Consider the following 24,501-nt stretch of genomic DNA (forward strand, 5'->3'; position numbering starts at 1 on the left):
ATCAAGGGGTCGAACACATGCACGATGCTGGGGAGGGAGAGGCACAGCCCCGTCCCTCTCCCTGCCTTTGCATGGAGACAGCGTGTTGCCTCCAGCATCCCCCATCCTGATTTACACCATTGTGGGGGAGCAGACCTGGGCTGCCCGGGATGTCGGTGGCAGCGGGTGCCCCTGCCCTTTCCCCCTCCCGCACCGCAGCCCAGCCCAGCCTGCCCTCACGAATGGCCCATTTCATTTTTCAGCTGCACGAGGGGCCGCTCCAGAAGAGAGTTAAAAAGAGAGAGAGAGCGAGGGAGAAAAAGAAAGGGACTAAAGCGATATAAAATTAAAAGGTAAAAAGCAGGAACGCAAATGGGAGAGAGCTCTTTCAGCTTTCACATTATTAATGACTCTTCAAAAAATCGGCGAGTTTTCCAATCTTCTCCGAGAAGCGCTTGAAGGAGCTCACAGATGAAACTGACCTTCAAAATGTTCTTTGGTCTTTAGTTAAGAAATTCGCTCGCCATTATGGCATCATTAGGGAAACAAGGATAAAATTACTCCATGGTTAATGACCTATAGTATCTCCCCACCAAAATTTGTTTCAGATCTAATAAAACTGTGCTTAACACACTCGGATGAGTTATGAGGACTGTTCTGCAGGGTATTAAAATGTGGAAAATAGATTTTCCGAAGCTGGGGGGACTGGACTTTTCGAATCAGATAGCAGAATGGAATTTTCTGGGCAATAAATTCTTCCATGTCTCAATTTCATCTCGCTCTCGCTCTCTCTCTCTCCCTCTCCCTCTCTCTCTTGTGCTCTCTCCCTGAAATGCTAAAGCAACACGGAAATCTTTAAAGTGCAGGAGCTTATATAAACTTTACCCCCCCAGCCCCCCAAATCAGGCCCCCACCCTTTAAAGCATTTTTTTTTTTTTTTGCCTTCCATCTCCCATCAGGAGGGATTGCTGCTGTTTGCAGCCCCGGTGGCGAGGCCTCTTTGTGTCGCAGCCTTGCACTCCGGACGTCGTGCTGGCCCAGCAGGCTGCCAGCAGCCCCATATGGGTGCCAGAGTGCTGAGGTGGGGCTGTCCATGGGGATAGGGGCATGAGGGGCATCCCTCCACCTGCCCCATGTGCCCACCCGAGGCCGTGGCAAGAGCACACCGAGGACCAGTGCTGGGCACTTTGCCCTCCACTCATCCAGGGAAGGATGCCCACCGCCTTTCCAAAAAGTCCCCACCTGGCACCGAAGCAGCAGCACATGTGGGGACGCGTTGCACATGCGTGCTGGCCCCAAAGTGAGGTGCAGGTGTGCACTTGCATGGCCACGTCTCTGCCGGAGGTGCCAGCCCTGTCCCCGCCGGCGGGTCACCGCAGCCCACAGCCGGGCGGCGCGGGGGCCCCGCTCATCTGTCGTCGCCTGAAGCAGGAGCCAGGGACTCCAATGGTGCTTTTAGGTTAGTGAGGGCTAGTTACTGCCGCTGAGAGAGGTGGCTTGCGAGGTAATGGCATTTTGCTCTCTTTAAACTTTAATCTTTCCTATTAATTCCCTGCAACTGGAGAATGTATGAGAGTTAATGTTCCATGAACGTGTTTCTCAGCCGACAGTCTCTTCGAGCTAATTACCTTCAGGTGCTAAATGGAGGGAAATTGCAATCCATTTGGATGTGAAAAAATTTCGCCTTTCCAATCCCCTGTGAAACATTCTTTTTCCTGAGTGTTGCAGAAAGAATGCACTTGGCTTCTTTCTTTTTTTTTTTTTTTAATGTTTTCCTCCCCTCCCCAGCCCAGCCCTCCGCCCCCCTCCCCAAGCCCCCATGCTCACCAAGCCCCCGTCTTCCCTCGAACGCTCCGAGATCTCCAGGAGGCTCCATGGCAGGCTCAGCAGAAAGGAGCAGCATCCTTAGCACAGTCATATGGGACAGCACGCCAGCCAGAGAGAGGGGGAAAAGCACGTATATCCATGAAATCCAACTGCATGGTGAAAACATGGAGGGGAAGCAGCAAGGAAGACAGCAAGAGGCTTCCTTTGGAGGTCTGAAGTTAAAGTGTATTTACACGCTTAATAACACGCTTATTACAGCCATTTCCCAGTTGTTGAGTTTTGAATACAGAGATAATAGAATTTTACAAGCTACATAAAGCCATTATTCTTTTGGATCCAGAACTGGGGAAGGAGTTCGGCAGGACCCACTGAGGAAAGAAGGGGGAAGGCAAACAGGTCCAAACAGGGACACACATGTTCAGACTGGGCCTGGAAGTTAATGTCTTCACACATGTGACAGAGCTGGAAGGAGCCAGTCAGGGTATTTGCAAGCAAGGTGTAACTGGAGGCTTTGGATGGGCAGTGCCAGGGGAATGAACACCCCTCCTGTCTGGAAGTCCCTGTCTCTCAGGCTTCAGAGATGACCACCAGACATGTTGGCCAACCCAAGTGGAAGTCCTTGGTTCTCCATTTCTCTTCCAGCCACCAAAGATCCAAGACAAGTAGTGCCAGATGTATTAACTAGACAAAAAAGCACAGCGAGAAGAGTTGCACTAAATTCAGGGGGTCCTGGGCCATGACTAACACCAGCAGTTTTTGATCTACTCTGGTGTTCATGACACACTTATTGCTGCACTATCTGAATGGCTCTGTTCTACCTGGTCTCAGAGTCAGACACAGTAATCGCTGGGAGCAGATTCTCTTCCACAGTATGTCTCTTCCACAATAACGTAAATATGCTCCAACTGGGAGTGGTGTCGCTTGAGAAAATTCCTTGGAGCTTTGCTGAACCAGCAGGATGTTCTTGCAAGATCATTCAAATGTCCTGGTTTTATGGCTCTGCTCATAGTCCAGATGCCACTGAGAGATACAGCTAAACCCGCACTTTGTCAGTAGAATGAAATTGAAAACATTTATCAATCTCCGTAGACTAAAAGACATGCTGAATTCTCCTATCATTTGGACCATTAGTGAGTGAAGGTGCAGATGGCTTGCTATTCATCCCACTGGTTCTCTGCAGAGATGCTTTCACTCCGACACAGGTGTGGGAAGTTTGTCTATAGACTCCAGCCACAGAAAGCAGTCTGGAGCCCCTCTATGTTTGGACTTCTCTTGCTCAACTTGAATTACCAGCATTTGACCAACTGCACCAGAACACATTTTAAACTACGTTTAGAGCAATAAGGGTGATAGCAGGTCCAAAGCTTGCAAGGCATGAAGACACTCCAGCACACTGGGAGGGCTAATCTGAAATTTGTCTCATTTGAGGATCACCAGGACAAGGTATGAGGCAGCAGAATTGGAGGGGAACTCATGCTGCTGCTAAGACCTGAAGCAGTGTCATGGCCATAGACTGTGTCTGTATCCTCTCTGAAGTACCTGTCCGAGCCCAATTACTGCAGAATATGAGCATCTCCCAGTCTCCAAAGGATTAACTCCCCATAGTTCCCTGTGAGATGCAGTGATGCTCTTATCTCCAGCGTACAAACAAATAACTGAGTGATTTACCCATGGCCACCTGAAAGGTGATGGCAGAAAAAAGAGCTGAACCAGAGGCTTTCTGATCTTCTAAAGCATCCTTCCTGCCTGTCAGCCCAGTCACACAAGGGAATATCTCTGTCAGATACATCTTCAGCCATTGCTCCACATGCATATCACACGCTTATCCATCTACCCAACCACACACCTGTACTCTACTCAGGTCTGCCCACCCAATTCCCACAATGCTTTGAAAACCCAGCCCTCTGCCCTTCCACATAGCTCCATCTATTCTGCACTTGATAGGATTTTCAGAAGAAAACCAATAATTTTCTTTTAATTTTTATTGAGATCTTTCAAAAAAGTGGATTTTTCTCCTGTGAATTAGTAATTCCTCAAAATCTTAATTTTTTTTGCTTTGTGGGTGTGGATTTTTTTTTATACAATAACAATAATTTTATACAGAAGACAATAATTTTTATGGCATTGTCACAAGGAAGTTTTGCTTCCATCATATTTCTCACGGTTACGTCCACTGTTCCGTGGTCAAAATGGCTGGTTGGACTTAACTGGCTACAACCAACAGTGCCTACTTGATTCAACTGGTTAGATAGTGGGGAGATTTCTGGCTAGATAGTGTTCTGCAGGAAAAGACCATTTCTGCAAAATTTAGAGGCAGAAAAAGAAAAAGGAAAAAAGAAAAAAGAAGAAAGAAGAAAGAAAAAAGAAAAACAGAGAAAGGAAAAAAAAAAAAGAAAAGAAAAAAGAAAGTCTTTTAGCTTACCCAGTAGAAAACAGATATGTAAGGTTACCTCAGGAAATTTGTAAAGGACAAATTTCCACAGGTTTCTTCTCAGACCAGACCAAAATTTTCCATGTGAAATAGCTTTCAAAAAAGAAAGGCTCCTCTTCAATTTTCTCTTCTTGTTTTATCAGTCTTTCTGATTTGTTTATTTATTTATTTTAAATTGGTATTAGAAACATTGAAAAAAATATTTAATTCCCAAACAGGTTTGTGAGAAGGCAGGAGATGCTATCCCTGACTCACTCTCTGTGTTGCTGAAAACACTGTCTCTCTTCAATTGTTGCTTACTTTTAAACTCTTCTTATTTCTTTTAGTCACACTGCAAACAGTCAGAATGTGAGGGAGTTGGAACAAACAGAGTAATAGGGACTTTTTCTTCCTCCTGTTATTCCCATACTTCTCTGAAGCCTTTCTTCCTTTCTCTGAAAAGGAAAAAAATTTAACTGCTGACTATACACACTTTTCACCTAGCAGTTAAAAAAAAGAAAAAAAATGGGGAAATAAAGAGAAAAAAATGGATGCAAAAGCTCATGGGTTTGTAAATACCTCAGCACAGAAAATGTGGACATGGATAAAAGAAAGATTGTGCCTAGAAATCAATGTACACTGCTAGCAATGGTTTAAATATCATCTTTTAACTTCTTTAATCTGCTTAAAAACCCCTGTGGCTAAATCAGTATAACCCCCTCAGACTGTGAGCAGTTATACAGCTCCATGTGTACCTAATACCGGTGTAGCTTAATTTCATGCCTACAAGAGAACAAAGTTACGTTGGTATAAAGCCTATTTATATCAGTGTAAGTGCTGGAGGGAAATGTTCTGTGCCTATCCTGCTGTTACAGTTAAAACTTCTTGCATAGATAAAGTTGAAATGGGAATCCTGCCCACCCACCCTTTTGGGACAGGGACTGTGCAGCTCTGACAAAAATCCTGGAAGGTTTTCACTCAGCTCTTTACAGCTGTCCAAGGAAACTGCTTTAACAACACACAGCACAGGTCAGGGACATAGTAGCTGGGCTCAAAAAAAGATGCTCTGCCAAAGTCATCCATGAAGATGCTGGCATAGTTGAGGCATCCCACCTGCCATGTCCTATGGCCTTCATGTGAAGGAAGGAAGTCATGGAGAGCCAAGAAATAACCTGCTAGAATGACAGAAGTAATGGAAATTGTGTTGATGCAGAAGATTCTGAAGCCTTTAATGCCTTAAGTTGGATGCGAGAGGCATCCTTTATCAAACATAGATACAAATCCACCCAAGATGCTTCTCGGATCTGGGCATCTGACTACAAACAGACCAGAAGCTTTCAGGACAAACTCACCACTAGAGCAACTCTGTTGACTTCAGGGCTGCTAGACCACAGAGGGATCTGGCCTGATGTTTTTAATGATAGTCACAGACTCAGCTGCAGCCTGATGGGCAGAAAATAAGATGTTATCACATCCATGCAGTCCTCTATTCCACAGAAAGGAAAACATGCAGGAGCAAGAGCCTTAGTTAGACTGATCCCAAGGCCATATTGTTTGGGAGAGAAAGAATCTGGAGCCAGTACTCTGTTTGCAGGAGCATCAGGTCTATAGTACTGTGACACCCAGGATCAGTTCAGCATCAGGTGATTTGCTCATTAATTCCATCTATAAATCATGTTCCTGGTTTCAAAATGGCAAGGACAATAAAAAACACAGTAAAAGGTATGAAAGACACACACACACATATGCTGAGGGAAAATGTTTGCAAAGACAATGTTATAGGAAGAAAATAAAGATAATCTCCGAAACTATATGGAAGGCATGTAACAGCCTCCAAGGGAGGGTTGTCAAGAAGACATCATCAGTACAGCCATGCAAACTTCATGAGCTCAGAGACCTTACTAGAGGATGGCAAAATGCAGTAAAGGACCACCCAGTCCACGACCAAAGCACAGTCATTCCTTGGAAGGATTTCAGCATCTTGCTAATGGTCCTCAGCAACTGAGGTTCCTCCTCAAGTTCCCAGCACCTGCACATGTGCTGAACTCCTGGCACATGGTTAAAACTTTCTCTGTTCAAAAATGGTTGAACCCATGACTGATGAAGCAAAAAGGATCATTTACAAATGTACTGTCATTCTATGGAAGGTTGGAGTTAAATATGCAGCTCTCCAAGTGGTGTCTTTCAATATTTAAGTGCAAAAGAAACCAAAACATTATCACTGAAGAAATTTTGGCAGTGATAAGGATCCGTATATCTCTTATTTCCATGTTAGGATTTGCAAAAGGTGAGAAAAGCTGAGCTGGATCTGATGAACAAAATAACAAAAATCTTATAACAATTTTCAGAACACACAAACATAAACATGTACCTACTGGTATATCTGTAATACACAGTACCTGGTTTATAAAACATTTATTGCCAAACTGAATGCTAACTAATAAGTTCAGCTGACAGAAACACAAAGAGCAGCCTTGCTGGCACCCAAAGGAAGGCAGCATTTCCAGCAGGACCCTTGCTCACCACCCACCAGATGTCTGGGGAAATCAGGCAGGTAGGATACATGGAAATCACCAGAAGATTTTGAAAGTGTTGCTATTCATATCCTGGTGGGATCTGGTGAGGGATTTCTACTTTTTATTTTCAGGGAATACATCAGAGTTGAACTCAGTTGTGAGTGCTTAGCCCTTGGACATTTCTTTTGCTTTCTAAGAACTCAGCAGAGGAGAAAATGGGTTTCTAGGTGGTGTGTGGAGGGCGGGAGAGAGGAGAGAGGCAAACTGGCTGCTCTAGATGCATGCTGTGGTGCTGTGTTGTGGTGTGAGACCAGGGACCAGAGGAAAGGAGAATGTGGCGACAACCAATTGTGGGGAGCAGCAGGGTTGGAGAAGGCCTCCTCTGGAATGGTCCAGTGTGGCCTCATTTCACAAAGCATCCTTCAGCCTCAGGGCCAGGGAATCAGGACATGGCACAAAGCCTGCCCTCAGTCAGCAGGACACAAGGAATTACAGGCGCTTAGCTGAGGATGCACATCTAGGGCCAGCAGGGGGGCTCACTTCTCCCATCTTGTCACTCCCCTTTAGATTTTCCTGAGTATGCCTCCCTTGGGAGGACGCCTTCCTCCTCCTCCAGCCCTGGCAGCTCCTGCTAGCTGTGCTTCTTTGCCAGCTGGCAGGGGCAGCCGATGGGCAGAGGCAGCTGCCACGCTCCTGAGATGCAATGCTTACAGGTGTCACCACTGCAGGCACTGAAGGATGTCTTTCCAGGTGTTTTCCCTGGCCAGAAGAAGTGGGAAGATGCTGCCCTTTTGGTTATAGCTGCCCAACAGTGAGAGGAGACCCTGCAGATGGCAGAGCATAGAAGGATGCAGATGGACACAAGCTCTATTTTGTAGCTTTAGGATCTGGAATAAATCAGATTATGGATGATTTACCTATTGGTCCTACTTGAGAAGCTGGTTTGGGGCTCTTCACATGAGAGAAGGCTGTGTTTTAGAGTGCTGGGATGAATTTTGCACCTTTGTATGGCAACATTTCTTTAAGACAGGAACACAGATCTAATGCTTTGCAGATGCTGCTTGCAAGGACTGAAATTACAGAAATTGGCCTAGGAAGGTACATTCAGGTTGAGATTTGAAATTCCAAGGCTTCCTGGAGCCCTGCCTCCAAACCAGGATACCCTGGTTCTTCCATGGACAGAAATGCTCCATCACAAACTTTTCCCTAGGAAAGGCTTTGAAATGAAACTGTCAGCTTCTTGTTCAACATGGGTCCCACAAGCTGGGACTGTAACCTGATAGTTTCATTCAGTGGCCTTAACTGGTGCTGCCCATTCCTGCAGGGTTACCTATGGACATCTGCCTTAAACATAGCTGCAGTGCAGCACTCCTGCATCTCCAAAGGCAAATACACACTTCTGTGTATAGAAAGGAACCCAGATGTGAAGCATCTTTTATCCCAAAAGGGGAGGATAAACTCCCAGGTGCCTGATGTTGGTCTGTCCTGGTCAAGATGCTGAAATCAGCCAGAGAACTTGTATTGCCTCTCAGTATAAGTTTTGGACCCTCTTACATTGAGCTGAGATCACCCTTGGAAAAGGAACAGCACCTTATTCACAGGCATGGGGAGAGATGTTGGAGGGGCCCCCACATGTGTGGGGCAGGGATTTGCATCACAACTAATGAAAATCCCATGCCCTGGTCTTCTATGCCTTCAACATAAGCTGCTAAAAATCAGGCTTCTCTTTCAGCCCAGAGGACAAAAAATTAAAAAAACAGACAACAAAACCAACCATCTCCCTGTGCCTGTGCTGCCACCTCCCTCTTTCTCCTCTGCTTGCGACAGGCAGCTCGGGCTGCGAAGACCCGGCGCTGAGGTGAGTGTGTGTGTGTGTATTTGTGTGCATGCGGGTGTGTGCGAACGCGCACGCCTCTCGGTGCAATTCCTCCTTCCTTGCCAAAACATCTCCTGCTGTTTATTTATTTATTTCTCTCTGATAACGGAGGGGATCGCGTTTCCGGAAGAGTGCCAGCAGATGATACGAGCCCAGGACTGATACTGCCAGCAAACCCATGCCAGCCCTTTCTGCCGGAAAAATTTCATTTTTTCCAGAAGGAAGCCATGAGTGTGAAGCAGAATCCAAATCCGATTTCTCGGCATTTTTTGTTATCGCTCAGCAGCCCACCAGGTGGGGCAATGGAGGGAGCTCACTCAGCTGCAACTCAGTGCCTTAATCCAATTTACAGCTTCTCTTGGAGAGATAATTACAGCCCTGAAACCAGTTAGCACTGTACAAAGAGGCTCTCGAACCAAAGCCCCGATCCTGTCTTTCAAATATTCACCTAGAGTGTCAGGGATGCTTTGGAGAGGGAGGGGGGCACTCCAGCTAAGCTGCTGTGAAGGGAGAAGTGTGTACATACAGCCCCTCCTGGGGACATGTGTGCCTCCCTCGCACGCTCACACAAGTTTCCCAAAGGCCCACAGGGAATAACAGTGTGAGATTTTCACCCCCCAGTTCTTCAGGCAGTGGGAGAACAGCACCAGCGGTGGGCTGAGGGATAGACACACTTAAGATGTCCTGTTGTACTACCATCTGCCTGGTGACACTTGACAATGGACATACTGGACTCAGTATGCAAATTATCAGAGATGAACCTTGAGGCTTCTGCAGGTTTCCTTAAACCACATCCAGATAAGCTGTTAGCTGTAAATTAACCTCCTCAGGCTTAAAGATCCTGATCTTCCTCACCCTGATGTGACTCTGGGAGATCTTTCTTGCAGACGATCCTCACACTGACTGACTTAGTCCAGAGAAGAGCCCAGCACTTCACATTTAAGCATTGAAAAGGAACAGAAAATACATAAATGCATTTCTTGGTGGTAGGAATAACAGCTGGTGTAGGAGCAATTGGAGACCAAAACACGCAGAGTATACATAATCCACTGAGGAGTACATACCCATCTTTGTGACTGCATCTGCCATGGAGCACCAGCTCAAAGGCCGAGGGGAGCTTTCCTAGCCTGCCTCAGACAGAAGGGAAGGAGTCAGGCTGGCTCCCTGGCAGAATACCCTCTTCCAACAGGCCCGAAAGGCGATGGCAAGTCTGCAGTGACAGAGCTTTCCCTGGGAAAAAAATAAACGTTTGTGTTGTTGAAACACTCAGTCACAAGCGGATAGCGTACTTGGTTGGGATCCAGGTTCAAGCCCTTACTCTTCCACTCCTTTTCTCTGTGTCCTTGGCCAAGTCCCTGCACTCAGCAGCAACAACTGACAGCAGGCACTGTCTCTCCCGGGGTGTGCCCTTGCTGGCAGGTACAGTCAGAGCCGAGCTCTGAAGCATGGCGCTATGCAGGAGGGGTCAGCGTTGGCTAGATGCAAGAGGCATGGCTTATTTGTTCACATGCAGCCCTGGAGGAATGTGCCTAGACATAGGAAGCTGGCACAGGGTGATTTTCCCTCCTTGCAGGCTTATGGTTGGGCTGTTTTGCATGACAGACGTGCCCCATATACCTGAATGGACTGCACAATGGATGTTACTTTGGTTGGAACCTTCCAGCTCTTGCCTGGACTTTGTGGGAGTTTGTGTTTGCTCTACAAGGAAAGGGAGTAGCAGAAATCAGACCTGAAGTATAAAAACATTCCATTTTGAAAGTCCTTGGTATCTGAAGCACATGTAGGGACATCTCTTTCTTGTAACACAAGCCCATCTCTAGGCCTCAAAATTTATATCTGCTCTGTGTTGGATACTACACGCCGGGCAGGTTTGTGGGCAGGTATCCTGGGAGGTCCTCACTCGGGCTGTAGTTGCAATGTGAAGGACATAAATATATTCCATGAGAGCAGCTGCTTATATTTCCTAGCAGTGTATTAGCATCTAATCCTCTTAGCTTCTTCATCCCTTTTGCATAATATTATTGTCCAGTAATATCAAACACAGAAGGTCTATTTCAAGCCACAATGTTTCCCTCCTTTGATTCAGGTCCTCTGAATCGATGCTCTAGCTGTGGATCTTGGCTTTTCCATTGACTGCTTCTGTGGCATTTCTGACCTGCTAGGAATGTGGCTAAAGTGCAGCTGGAGCTTTCCTTCCTATGAGTCTAGGGCAAAGTGTGGTTCATCTGAAACCTTGCCTAATGCTCACGGGGATGCTACCCCTTGTGCACGTGATATCCATTTGGTATTCATGAGCACAACTCTGTCAGAACCTGCCATCCTCCAAGGGTATAACAATCTTACACAGTTGATCTGTTTGTGTAGATGCTAGCGAGCACCTGGAATTTCTTGTATTTAGGATGTCATTTCATCTGCCTCTCTAATGCAACCACCTCTAATGTGGGACACAACCATCCCATTAACAGGCTATTATAGGGTTCCTTGGGAGGTCTGGAGAGAAATTAAGTATATCAGTCTCAACAGTCAACCGAGTCGAAATCAGTGGATTCCTTCACTTGCATCTATTTGGCATCTGGGACATAATATTCAACTGTGACCAGTGGAGACATCCAGGCACACAAAAAACACCACGGTGATTTTGCTAGGGCTAGAGACCCACCTACAGCAAATCAGAGCACTGGAACAATGCTGACCCAAAGGGGAGAGTGTGGCATTAGCACTCGATTTGTTACCCCTCTGCAAGCTCCACAAGGGATGCTGCACCCACTTTGCCTATCACAACACTAATTACCCCCCAAGGTAGTCTGTACTGGGAAAGCCCAGGAGACACTGCAGTCCCACATTATACCATGCCTTGGGAACGGCTCTGACCAATGATACTTGCTGCTCTGGAAGACAGAATATGGGCTCTTCACCTCAAGCACAGACATTTTTCAATATATCGGCAAAATCCATAGCCATTAAAGGACTGCTGGCAAAGTCATTAGCATTAAAGTGAATGGCTGTGCTTGAGCTTGCAGGTGATTTGTTGTTGGTTTTGATTTTAGTTTTTACACCTTTGATTTTATTTTTTACACCCCTAAAGAAGCTGGGGCACAAGAGGGGCTGGATCCCTGCTAGGTGGAGGGACATGTGTCCTGTGGCAGTGTTTTGGGAAGCTGACCTTAACCAGGACCATTTACAAATAACTGCATCTTTTAAAGAATTTCGTACACAAAGCTTCAAACTGGGAACCTGATCCCTTTTGGAAATCTCACCTTTCACTTCTCTTCTATCTTTGCCTAGACTCAGGAAGCAACTGCATGTATAAATGGGAGAAAAGCTCATCTGGAGTAAACTAGTAAAGATCCCCTAATTCCCAGCAGCCAAGTAGCAGACTTTATCTCCCCTTGTAAAAATTACTACTTCTGACACCTAGAAGTGGGATGAAGTGGTGCTGTTGCACTTTTCTTGTCACCACATGACACCTTCAAAATGCATTTGTCAGAAGACGTGGGCTGCCCCAGGAACGAGCATGCCACACAATGCTACCACAGTCTCCTGCTCTCTCCTGCACAGTGCATGCCAGGTGACTCCTTGCACAGGGGAAGATGATCAAGGGAGGGACAGCATGACCCTGTCTCACATCTCCTTCAGCTCGTGTAAATGACAGCATAAGGCAGATGGGGATTTTCCCCCTTTCTCTCACTGTAATCTAAATCAGGGATATTGCACTGAGGACGATGGAGCTGGGTAAAACAGAGCTCTGCAGCCAGAGCAGTGGCCATCGGTGAGACTTTGTCGAGAAGCAGGGACCTGGGCTAGGACCCAACAGGTCTCTGTGGGGTCCCGATCCCTTCCACTGGGTATGGGGTTCCTCTGGCAGCAGCACAGCCCCTCCTCTCCCCCCCCCCAGGCCTGCTGCTGCCACTGAACTGCACGGCTGGAGGGGATGGCACATTGAAGCAATTTGCCAGGCTGTGTGACAATTACTGACACAGATGCTCCTGTGTCAATATGGGCTCTTCTCTCTATGCTGGTTACAGCGATGGGTGTGCCTGGCGGGGACTCCTCTCGGCACAGGCCAGTAGGATTATGGGGTTGGGAAGGGGCCATGTCTGCCTGGGCTTGCAAGGGTAGAGGCAGCCTCAGAGGTTGTCCCTGCTTCTGCCACTCCTCTAGACTGCTTGTCAGGATCTCCAGATGACCACCACCCCAGTCCTCATGCATTTCCCTCTATCTCCCTGCCATGCAAAACTGTGGGTCTGTAGCTAGAGGAAAAGGGGCAGTGCTCAACTCGCTTCTCATACCAAAGGTTCTGTGTGCCTCATGCCCCCTCCTCCTTTCAGCTTCCTCTCCTCTGCCCCTGCCCTTTCCTCTTCTCTGCTCTGTTCCCCTTTTAACTGTGTTATCAGTCACTGCCCAAGTGCCAATACATTAAAACTCTCCACAGGCACATCAGAGACGGGAGACAGAGAAGCTTTTTAGGAAGGTCAGAGCAGGCTTAAGGAATTACAGACAAACCCCTTCACCTTTGGAGCAGTTTTGGGATCCATTTTTCCCTGCCAGTTTTTGACTGGCATCAAAGTTAATATGGTTTTGCCTGCCAAAGCCTGAAATGTAGGGAAACTGCTCAAATCCAGTATTCAAATGTCACCAAACCCCATCCAAACAAAGAAATGTCATCAAGTCAATGCAAGGACCTCAGCCAGATTCAGTTACTGGTACATATATAGTAATGATCCAGCATATCCCTTTGTCCTCCTGCATGTCCGGGATGACTCCTGGATCCCCAGGGATGTGGAGCACCTGCTGAGAAGTCTGTATGAACACCAGGGTCCCTGCCCTAGCTGCAGGTTTAGCACCAGATGGAAAGATGAGCAGTCTCAGGCCATTTGCTGTCCAGAGCTGCCTGACCCTGTCTGCAGAGGAGGCCCAGAGCGGCTGCGTTCAGGTGTGCTGAGCCTGTGCCCCATGGCTGCACCTTCACCAGTTGCTACTGCTGCTGCTAGGGCTTTACCCAACAGGATGTGTATTCCTCAGCCCCAAAACAGCTTCTCTCCTATCTCTCCTCTTCTGAAAAAAAAAAAAAGGCTGTACTTCTCCTTTAAATGTGGTGCATGTTTAAAAAAATAAAAAAAAAAAAAATTGACAAGCTCCCTCACTCTCAAAAGAGTGAGAAATTTTCATTGATTGATTTCTTCATGGCTTCTTAAACAGATAATTAATTCACCGTGAACCTGCGGACACACCGTCGTGAGTCGTTAATATTGTAAATTCACATATACTTCAATAATCGCCTGACCCCCCCGTCACCCCGAAAAACAGATAGCTGTGCAGCGAGGAGGAGGGGAATAGGGGAGAATCGATTTTCGAAGACATGAAGGGATCACCCAGCAAAGGGAAGCTATTGATTCTCTTTTATAAGACACCGCTATAATATTTATTCTTTTGTAAACAGAATTAACCCAGCATCATGGGTCATTCCTATCGAACAACTTTCCTCTCATGTGCACAGCAATGCTGATTGTATCAGATGAGGTAGAAATATCCAAACTGCGCCACCCACCCTGGCCTGCACCTCCACATCCACTCTGCTCCTGCTTTCTGGGTCTCACCGCCATGGCACAAACCCAGCTGGCGCTGGGGCCGCTCGGTAGCTGGCCATGGCAGGGCTGGGGACGCACAGGTATTAGCAGCCTGGGAAGCAGCCATGCTTTTGTGACCAAGAGCTGCTGGCACCGAGGTGGTCCCTGTGCTGCCTCAGGCTGGGAGTAATGCCTGCGGCTGGAGCTGCAAATACTCGCTCATGGAGGACAGCTAAACTGAGGCTCCGTGCTGCCAGCAGCTGCTGATAGAGGAAAGCAGAGCAAGGACTGCAATACAAAGAGGAACTTCTGTCCATCCTGTTACTGTCTCCCACCGCAGACCCCTCATGGTCACACAGAAACCCACCCAGCAGCATATGGGACAGTTGACACGAGCACTTCGTGACACTCAATTGCCTCTCTGTCTACCTGTGGCATGATGCCCACTCTGTGGGGTGCAGACAGAAGGGTGCATGTGAGGCATCATGGCCCAGAGCCCTGAGTCCTGATGTCCCATCACACAGGGACAGTTTGGGGAAGATGAGCAACAGGGCTGCCTGAGGCTGAGGCATGAGCTGTTGTTTCTGGAGGAAACAACACTGCATTGCACCCAAATGAAACATCACCCCAGAAGGAAATCAGAGCCTGAGTGACAAAAGCAGCAAGCAAAAGCCAAGGGCAGGCTTCTAGGTCAGGTATCCCAAGGAGGAGCAAGCAAAATTTAGTCAGGAAATGATCTACAAATTCTGGCTGAAGCTGCTTTCCTTCTGTGTGTTTATCTGCATGAACATAGCACCTCACGTCTCCATAAAAGATTAGTCATACGCAGTCACTCAAGCCTCTTTCACTTCAAGTTCTTGAAAACTTGAATTTGTGGGACACCTGTGTGCAACACTAAAATGTGTTTTGTCTAGAAAAAGATGCAAATATTTGCCTTAGGTACAGATATACCTGAGGTTCAGAGAAGTCTGGAGGAGGTGGCTGTGAAACTCCTGGTTGAACTGCCATCGACTACCACCATGTTAGTCCAAAGCAAAGACAGAAAATAGTAACGTGTGCTTCCTGTAATATGCCTCCCAAACGTGAAGCAGTTTTCCATCAACATTTTCCCAAGATCATCTAATTCCAGGAACTGCTTTTCACAAATCACCAAAACATCACAAGAGGCGTGATTTAGATTTAAGAAGAAAAAATAAAAGCGCAAGATCATATCCGTGTTTCGTGGGCCAAACCCAGATCTAACTGCCCCAGAGCCCCTTGGGTTGAGAGGAGGCTTGGGGAGTTTTCAGCTGTGAGCATCCTCCTGGGATGAATCCTTACAGACGCTCCAAGGCCCCTGCCCCACAGCGCAGAGTACGGCCATGTGCCAGGCAGGATGTGTTCGCTTTGTGCCGGGCTGGCAGCAGCAGGACAGCCCCGTGCCTGCCCCTGCAGCACAGCCCCGGACGTGCCAGGCTTCTGGTGCTCCGGCTGGCTTCCCCTTGCCTTTCACCCATCCCGGCTGGGAGCCAAGGCAATCGAGAGAGGCCCTAAATTGTGTCAAAGAATTTAAAAGCGGTGGGGGGAAGCTGAGGGGGGCCGGGCAGCAGTGGAGGGGCAGGCGCAGGCGGCGGAAGCCCTAATTAAAAGCGGGGCCGCGGGCGGGCAGGGCTGCCATTCAGCAGGCTGACAAAGGGAGGGTCTGTGGAGCAGAACTAGGAGGCAGTGAAAGGAGAAGGCCCCATGGCGCCCCTCGCCCGCCAGCACAGCGCCCTGGCCCACAGTGCCTGGCTGACCTGGGCCTCTCCTGCCACCGTTCTCTGTCCCCCACGTCCCAGCCTCCTCTTGCCCCCGCACTGGGGCACAAGGGCTGGGAAGCCACAGTGTGATGTGGCTGCTGAGGGGAAGCCTGGACAGTGGTGGTGGGGAGGAAGAGAGCAGGGGCCAGCCCACCAGGTTGTCCCTCAGCTCCCCGCCACCAGACAAGCGCCTTTCCACTCCATCAGCGGCCCTGAATGCATTAATTAGCCCCTGATCTTGGTGCTGGGGAATGCCACATCGGTCATATGACAGCCATGAGTGAGTGGCCTGGCCCTACCCACAGCCCTGGGTGGGACATGGCAGAGGGAAAGCTGGGACCTACAGGTCCCAAGGGGTGACAGGAGTGGGGCGGAGGGGGTCTGCCCAGCCCTGCTCCTTCTGGGGTCAGTGCTATGAAAGGCTGGGGGGAAAGAGACCCTGCGCTTGTTGAAGGGCAGCCTGAACATCACAATTAATTTGGAGCTCTTTCCAAAACAAAGGCTCTTTACAGCTTTCAACATGTTTTCACAATAGCGCAGAGAAAGAGCAGGGAAGTGTCATCTGGAGGGCCCTCTCCTTATCTCCTGCCTCTTTGCTTTCCCTCTGCACCACTCAGCATGTCCGGTCACCTTTTGTTTCATCCCCAGCATTGTCTCCCTCTGTTCATACTCTTTCTTGCTCCAAATTCACATTCCCCCCCCACCCCCCCCACCCCCCCCCCCGCCACACTAGCTTTGCTTTCTAGGAACTTCCCAAGTCTTTACTGTGAGGCATCCACAGCTGAGACAGCCCCATACACGTCCAGATGGAGCATTTACCGCAGGGAAGCTCAGGGCTACAGGAGACGCAGCACGGCAGCCACAGATTAAGAAGCTACTGCTGGTGAAGGGAAGAGTCCTCTGTAGCTCTGGCCTCTTCGCTCTCATTTTGAGCAACATCAGACTCAAGCCTTAGCAGAGATCACCCTATTACAGGTCAGAAAGTGGTATTACAAAAAGGGGGCAAAAGGGGACCATTTCCTTCAGGTCAAACAGGAATCCCCAGGTTAAATTAGTGGGCACACCAGGGCTGCATGGTCTTTTGCATACAAAGAGCATGGCACATCAGAGACTTTGCTTGGCTAGCAAAGGCACAGAGAGAGATACCAACAAGCTATATGAGACCTCAGGGATAGTGATGGGATCAGTGAAAGAGCCAGGGGAGAGAACCATGGACAAGGAAGGTCACACATGAACACCAGGGCAGGCTGTTGGGTCAGGACTTCCTCCCTGAAATTTTTTGCTTTGCAAACAGAAAGGCCAGAGACCTCATGTCCCTGTAGCAAGCACACACCAATCTCATTCAGCTAGTGCACATCAGTTAAACCAGACCTTTTGTCCCTGGGGCAATATGGAAAACCACATCACTTGATTTATCTGGCTATGTTATCAAGCTTAAGGATTTCTCAGCCCCCAGGCCCTCTGTAATGTTGCTTGCAGACCTCCCAGCAGCATAATGTCCCTTGCTGGCTCTTAGAGCACTCCAAAAACCTGGAAGGAAGTTCTGACATCCTGAAGGGGAAAGAGCAGCATGGTATGGAGAAGTAAACAGCAGGCAGCAAGCTAGTGCCATTAATTAACCATCTCTCCTTTGATTTTTCTCCTCCCCACCCCACTCCCCCATCTTCTCTACTCAGCTTCCAATGGCTTCCAGCTGGGGCCTCTTTCTCACCTGTACACCTCAGGACCCTGAACACTACTGCAAATAGCCAGGAGGCTTCCCAGGGAAACTCAACAGCCCTAGCAAGAATGTAATTGCCTTCAAAGCTAGTAGTGCCAGCATGAGAGACTGCTTTCAGTAAGAACAGCCTTTCCACCATCACACGCCTCACCCAGGTGCACAACATCTTTTTCAAAGGCCCAAGGGAGTGAAACAGCTCTGAAAGGCCTTAGGAGAAAGGAAATTGCTATCAGAGACTCCTGTTGACTCCATTGCCCACCAAGGAGGCTGCTGGCTTCTACAGGCCGTCCCCCATCTGTTGGAATAGCAGGAAGTTTTACGTTAGCAATAAAAAATAAAAAATGCTGGAGTCCAACTGGTGACTTAAGCCTGGTGCCAGGCTCCGCTGCAGAGACATCACAGCTGCTTACAGTGCCTGCTCTGAAAGAGGTACTCATTAAACACTTGCCTTGGGTTTATTTTCCCTATTTGCTAAACACAAGCATCCACAAGAAAAATCTATAAGGGAAGGCTGCAAATCAGAAGTTTGATTTCATTAAAACAAATACAGACAGCCATCTGACTTGGAGCTTTTCTTCCTTTGTCCTCTGTTTTATATTTAGCCTTCAGGGCTTACTTTGAAAAGCTAATGGCCACATGAGCTAGAAGTGACTTTTATTATCTAATTGATAAAGCTCAGATTCTCAGATAATCACATGACTAAGAGACCAGAATCTTTGGTAAGATCCCAAGTAGTCAATACTCTCCTCAGAGTTGGCAACACCCTTTTCAAGTCAATAAATTACCTCAAAATGTAGAAAGAACTTTTTTCTAAGCTGTATATTTTTGGTGGAGTTCTTCCCTTTCTGCCCAGCTATCAAGACACTTTCAATAACTGCAAACATCTTTCATGCATGAGCCCTGAACAGTGACAGATCAAAGCTGAGGAGTTGGTCTGGACTCTCAAAATCCTGAACACACTTTGCTGCCAGGCTGCTCAGAGGAAAGCTCTTGCCTGAAGGATGAAGACAGTAATGCTGTGAGCAGAATTCAGAAATACTAACATCTGGAGGCTAACAACAGATCAGGTCTTCAAGAAGAGTGGGAAGCCTGTGGCCTGTAAGCTAGACAGTGCCCACAGCTTTGTGTCGTAAGGCTCAACAGCACATGGGCTTTTTACACACTAGGTGCCACTGAGCTGCACCTGAAGGTGTTTGAAAAGTTGATTTAGCAGGCTCCCCACCTCGCCCTGAAGTCTGGGAAGTCCTGTCTGGTTGCAAGCCCAACCATACTAAGGGCTGGGCATACCAGGGGCTGAGTCTCCCACTGCCACCTGCTTAGGACGCCAGTGCTCCCCAGGCACTACTGATTTTCTTGCACCCCACACCAGAGCACCACCATGCAGTAGCATCCCTGGGCACCCACCGTCTCCCACCTGCAGCTGTTCCAGCGGTGACCCCGCACCCAGTGGTCCAGCTGTCCCCATACCCCCCCTTCTCAGCATGGTCAGAACCAAGTCTGTTTCCTCTGGCTCCCTGGGCACCTGGGGGGAAGCTGGCCTCGTTGTGGAGCCATGCTGTGAGGCACTGACACGGATTGATCCACAAGCCGCCCCGATGTTCTCCACTTCTGATTGCTACATTTTTTGTGACAAATTGATAAACTGCATCTCCACTCAGTTAAAGATTTGATCTCGCTCTCTTAATCCGCTATCAATAAGATATTAATCGTGCACCCGACCCGTTCTGTTCCTCGTCTGCCTGCAAATCCAATAATCATTTCAGAATTCACAGCCGAGTGGGGCACTCCCTTCAAACAATTAATTTCAGGGGAGTCTCATTTATTTTCCCTGTAACCCTCTCCCCTCAAACCCTCTGCTGCTTGCCTGGCTGTCCCCTTCTCTCTCTCTCCCTCCCCCCCCCCCTTCCTTCCCCAATTTACACACTTCCTAGCTGAAACTCCTGCTCAGCACAGACAGGAGGTGGGAGTGCAACTTACACTGGGAGCCTGAGAGATCCTGCTCAACTCCCTTCCATTTGCTGCTCCACAGAGCCGATTAAACACCCCCTTACCCATCCCCCAGACATCTCTAAAGGTGAGAGCCAAATTCACCCCTTAGCTAACATCCTGTGCTTGAAGACAGTGTGAGGAAGGGAGCCACAGCCCAGTCTGCATGGGAAGGTGGTGAATCGGTATACAACCACCGCGCTGGGGACTTGGGCTCCAGGCACGAGCTGTGTGCACTCATCAGCCACAGCCACAAGCAGGATGCAGGCGTAAGCCTCCAGCTGCACCCCAGGCTGTTTTCCTTTTCCTGTTCCAACAGCTTCTGCACAAACATGCTGCCACAGTGGGCAGAGAGCCCATGGCCACAGTGACCCAGGCACAGGGTCAGTGGCATCCCGCAGACTGAAGGGAGAGTTCCCATGGCATCGCCTTTGTGCCATGAGTGGCAGTGCCCATGCAAGAAATGGGCTTGTCCATGCCCAGAATCAAGTTGTTTCAGGGCAGCCTAGGTAAAGGCCAGTTGGGTGAAAAGTCTCTGTGTGGGCCATGAGGACAGATGAACTGATGACAACCGAGTTTTATCCACATGTCCTTAACATCTTCTCCTAATAGACCACACTCCTATCTGTGTGCTTCTTGATTTGACTTTAGAGCATTTATCTTCTCCCTGCTGTCTGCAGGAGAACCAGACTAGGAATCCAGGACACCAGCTGTGCTCTGAGGCAGGCTCTTATTGCACTGTCCCTTCCTTGTCCAGCACCTGCTGGCATTGCATCTCAACAGCCAGCACATTTCAGGTGGTGCTGGTAGGTGAATGAATCTGTGCAATATTTATAGCCGTGACTTGTGTGAAGGCCAGATACATAAATTAGCACAGTTTGTGCCCAAAACTTGCTACCATAAGTGCTTGAGACCAAACGGAGGTAAAAGGTTGCAGAGAGCATGACAGAACATGCAAAGTCTTTAATTATCCATGCAACAAATACTAGGGAAAAGCCCAAGTAAGTTTATTTGACTGTCTAAGATGTGTATCTTTTGCTTCACCCTCTTCCTCATCTCCCCCCTTTACCTCAAAACCCGCAGGAGGCAGAAGCACTGTGAGCAGAGACAGGAAGGACTGGGACAGCAGAGCTGTCGCTGGCAATATCCACTGTCAGCATCGGCAGGAAGGCCGGAGGAAAGAGCGTCTCTGCTCCTGTGCTGGGACAAGAGCAGGGCTCTGACAAGCTCTTTAAGCTCCCTAGGCTCCAGAAAATGCTGCGCAAAGTGTTTTAGCAACAAAAGTCTTGAGAAGAACAAACACTCTAATCCCTTAATGAGCCTGCTGATCCCCCATCTTGGCTCGGGCTTCTCTAAAGAGCCACACGCTCCCCCCCTCCCCGGCCACAGCCCCTCCGGAGCAGCCCGCCGCGGCCGCCTCAGAACCGATTCAAGGTGCTCTTCGGGTCCAATCCAATTACCCTGCGTCCTGCTGGGCGGCCCCACAGGCCGACGGCTCTTTCAGGGCTGAGTCTTATGGCCTGTTAATCCTCCCCTCATTAAGAGACCTTGTTCCTCCCTCCTCAGAGATGGAAAAAAAAATAAATCACCACAAAACCCACGCTGGGAAAAGTTTATATAACAGAGCCCCAAAGCAGAGCTTGAAAGCTGGTCCACAAGCTCTGGGGGTGTCTCTGCCTTCTCCTGCCCCCAAATGCAGAGCCCCCCATGGGACCTGGCTCATGGGTGAGAAAGACAGGCAGGCAGCAAGCCCTCATGCTGTTGTTGCACCGTGGCTTTATTGGCTTCCCTTTAATGGGCCTGTCATTAAGCCAAGAGGAAGCCGGGTGGGAGGGTTCCCATAAAATGAAGGCCTCACATCTAATGAATGCAGCACCTGGGGGGAAAGGACACAGAAGCAGCAGTTGTAGTTGGTCACGCAGGACTGAGCTGGCCTTCCACAGCCTGGCAAGGACAGGGTCCCTCCTCGCTGGGAGAGGAAATGTCGGAGCAGCCCCCTCTGCCATCCACCACTCTGGTCCCACACATGCGGGAGTGACCGAGGTCCCCAACCCAGAGGGTGGCTGTTAGCACCACTGGCGAGCCCTCCTCAACACTTAGCTGGAGGGATGAGCCAGAGCTCAGTCAGCTGCAACCACCTCACAGCACACATGCTATGCTGCCTTCCTTGGGGTGATGCTGCTTCTGTCTCTTTTGCTTCCTCCTGTCCTGAGGATGCAATCACAAAACACATCATTTTCCCTCCAGTTGCTCATGCTATCTAAAGTCTGACCAGCTCAGGTTTGAATCCACCAGTCCTACTGTAGCCACTGCTACAATTGCCAGTGCTTATCAGCCCATCGTTAGGGTGTAGTAGAAAACAATCACTCCTCTTCTACAGGAGGAGCCATGTATGTGCCAGCCAGTCACTCCCTGCAGCAGGTGTCTTCAACTCGCCCTGTTCTGCAGAGCACTGAGGAAATATGGTAATGCCAAGAAAATACTTAACCACCAGCATTTTCCAAAATAAATTGTGATTCTGATCGTCACTGTCTGGTAAGCTGGTTTACATCCCCAACAGCACATCAGAAAGCAGAATTTCAGTCCCAAGTCCAAGGGGATTAAAAACATTGGTGAGGACAGAGACAGTCCTGGGATGTTTATATATGTAGGTAGAAGACAATAAAAAAGAGTTAGGATACCAGCAGAGAGTTCTCTCTAAAGATAAGGAGATGGAAATCAAGTAGAATGAAATTAAGGAATAAACTTCCTGGCAGCAAGATCCACTAGGAATCTTCACTATTTAAAGCTTTTGAAGATTGCACTGAGGATAAAAAGGCTATAGGGAATATTTTGGTGCCAGAAGAGCCTGAGCAGATGTTGTAGCACAATAGGTAGCACAGGGCTTGGGGAACCACAGTTTTGTTCTTAGTCCTGATGGCAGCTCACAGTACAGCCTCACTGCATCCCTCCTACTGTCTATACATGGAAGTCTTTCACTACATTTTGCCCAGATAGCCAGGAACTCACTTAGAGGTAACATAAGCATCATGACTTCTGTCCCCAGGTGAATGATGGTGAATGATAGTTCCTCGAATTCTTCTCAGAAGAAACCATGAGGTTTTCTCAAGGTTTTGTCATGGTGGGAAATTGGAGCATTGACTTACTGAGCATTTTCACAGTTGGTATCTCAATTTTTTTCTTGTAAGACAGTCAGCAGGGAGTGAACATATTTAGCTGGAAACTGCATTTTTCAGCAGAGTTTTGTTTTGATTTTGGGGGGCAGAAGGAAAGTTTTTAATTTTTTTTTCCCCTCCCTGGCAGAAAAATTCCTTACCAGTCTGTCACAGGCCCCAGGGAGGTGAACTGCATGATCTAATTGGGCATTATCTCAGTCTTCTCCAATTTCTCTCCTGTCACACAGTCTGCTTTTTGACCTATGCCAAGAGAAACAACGTTGGCATGCATCCTTTTTGGCTTTGACAGAGCCTGTTTCTGCTCAGCTCTCTTCCACAAATTCTTTCTAGTTATGCCATCTCATCCATTCACTTTGCACTTGCACATTTAACACCATAATTACAACAGGCAAGATTAGAAATCAAACTCACCTTTTCCCATCTAGTGCTGTTTGTTTCTTGCTCATTGTACTTCCTTCAATAGGGCCAGTGAAACTCAGCCAGTCCAGGTCACTTTTTGTTAACAGTCAGGTTCATTTTTCATCCTTTCTTACTGAACCTGGCCATCTGCAGACAACTACTTTGCTCAAGAACTTGGTCTCTCTCTGCCCAACGTTTGTCTGCCATCAGCTGATAATTCCCCTCCATCTATTGTTTGAAATTGTTTGCTAAATCAATTCTGTGAATTATTCAAACTATCCTGGTCAGCCTTGTCTGGATTTAAAGGTCACACACTCCATTTCTTTCCTTCTGGGTCTTCAGTCACTTTTAAAGTCAGGTATTGGGTGAGAATCCTGGAGTTATTGAAATAAAATTATTTTCAAATAGTTCCCACTAAATTTTACTTAAAAGTACCTTGGTCACAAATACACTGACTAGTAAACTCCTGTGCTAGAGCACTATTGGAAAACACACATCTAAGAGAGAAATACTGGGAAAATTTGTTAAAGTTTTTTTCTTGGATAGTTACATTCATGGGAAATGCTTTCTGTGTGATGATTGAAATCATTATAGGCTGAGTTCAGTAATGCTACTGCAAACGCAGACCTGGTCCTTTGACACCACGCAGAATGCTGAGAGCTCTGGACTTGATCCAGCAACATATTTAAGCACATGAGCAGCTTAAGAAATGAAGTGCATGTTTAAATATCTAGCTAGATCAAGGCCAAAACATTTGGCATCTCACAGGAGTGCTCCATAAAAATGCTTTTCATTAAAAAAAAAAAAAGTCTATTTTTCATCAAAAAAAAAATAGATTAGAAATTACCAACTTCCTTTTTAGATGCCATTTAACATGGTTGTCTAACTTGTTATCAAGCCTTTAACTCTTCTCTCCATGGGCAGTTTTTTAGAGGAAAGCTTCTTCTCACACATCGTCACTCAGTTACACCACAAAGCTCATTTCTTGCCGAGGTCTTAGCCCAGGAGCCCCAATGGTTCTGACCAGTCTCATCAGGTTCCTGGAATGAAGGGAAGGTGATATGGAGGACACAAATAGGAAAATACTTGTAATTTACAAGAGGTATTCTCCCAAACATTGTCTGTAGCAGAACATCAAGGGCTGGAAAAGATTTGTAGGTCAGTTGCTCATGTTTAAGCCAGACTTGCTCTCTCTCTTTGTCAAGCAATTACTTGCACTGTGGTTAGCACAGGAGACTGTGAGATAGAGATCAGAGCCCTCTGTGCT

General features: G+C 47.9%; 1 long non-coding RNA gene across 1 annotated transcript in view; it reads right to left on the reverse strand.

Annotated features, from left to right (window-relative positions):
* Positions 1-1,812: 1,812 nt before the first annotated feature.
* LOC137859473 (uncharacterized) overlaps positions 1,813-24,501 on the reverse strand; it is a 38,955-nt gene continuing 16,266 nt past the window's right edge. The window contains exons 2-3 of the long non-coding RNA XR_011098315.1: positions 5,569-5,659; positions 1,813-3,110 (exon numbers count right to left, since the gene is read on the reverse strand). This is a non-coding gene — a long non-coding RNA (uncharacterized lncRNA). The remainder of the gene's footprint in view (positions 3,111-5,568; positions 5,660-24,501) is intronic.

Source organism: Anas acuta, chromosome 7, assembly GCF_963932015.1.
Source record: "Anas acuta chromosome 7, bAnaAcu1.1, whole genome shotgun sequence".
Lineage (NCBI taxonomy): Eukaryota > Metazoa > Chordata > Aves > Anseriformes > Anatidae > Anas > Anas acuta.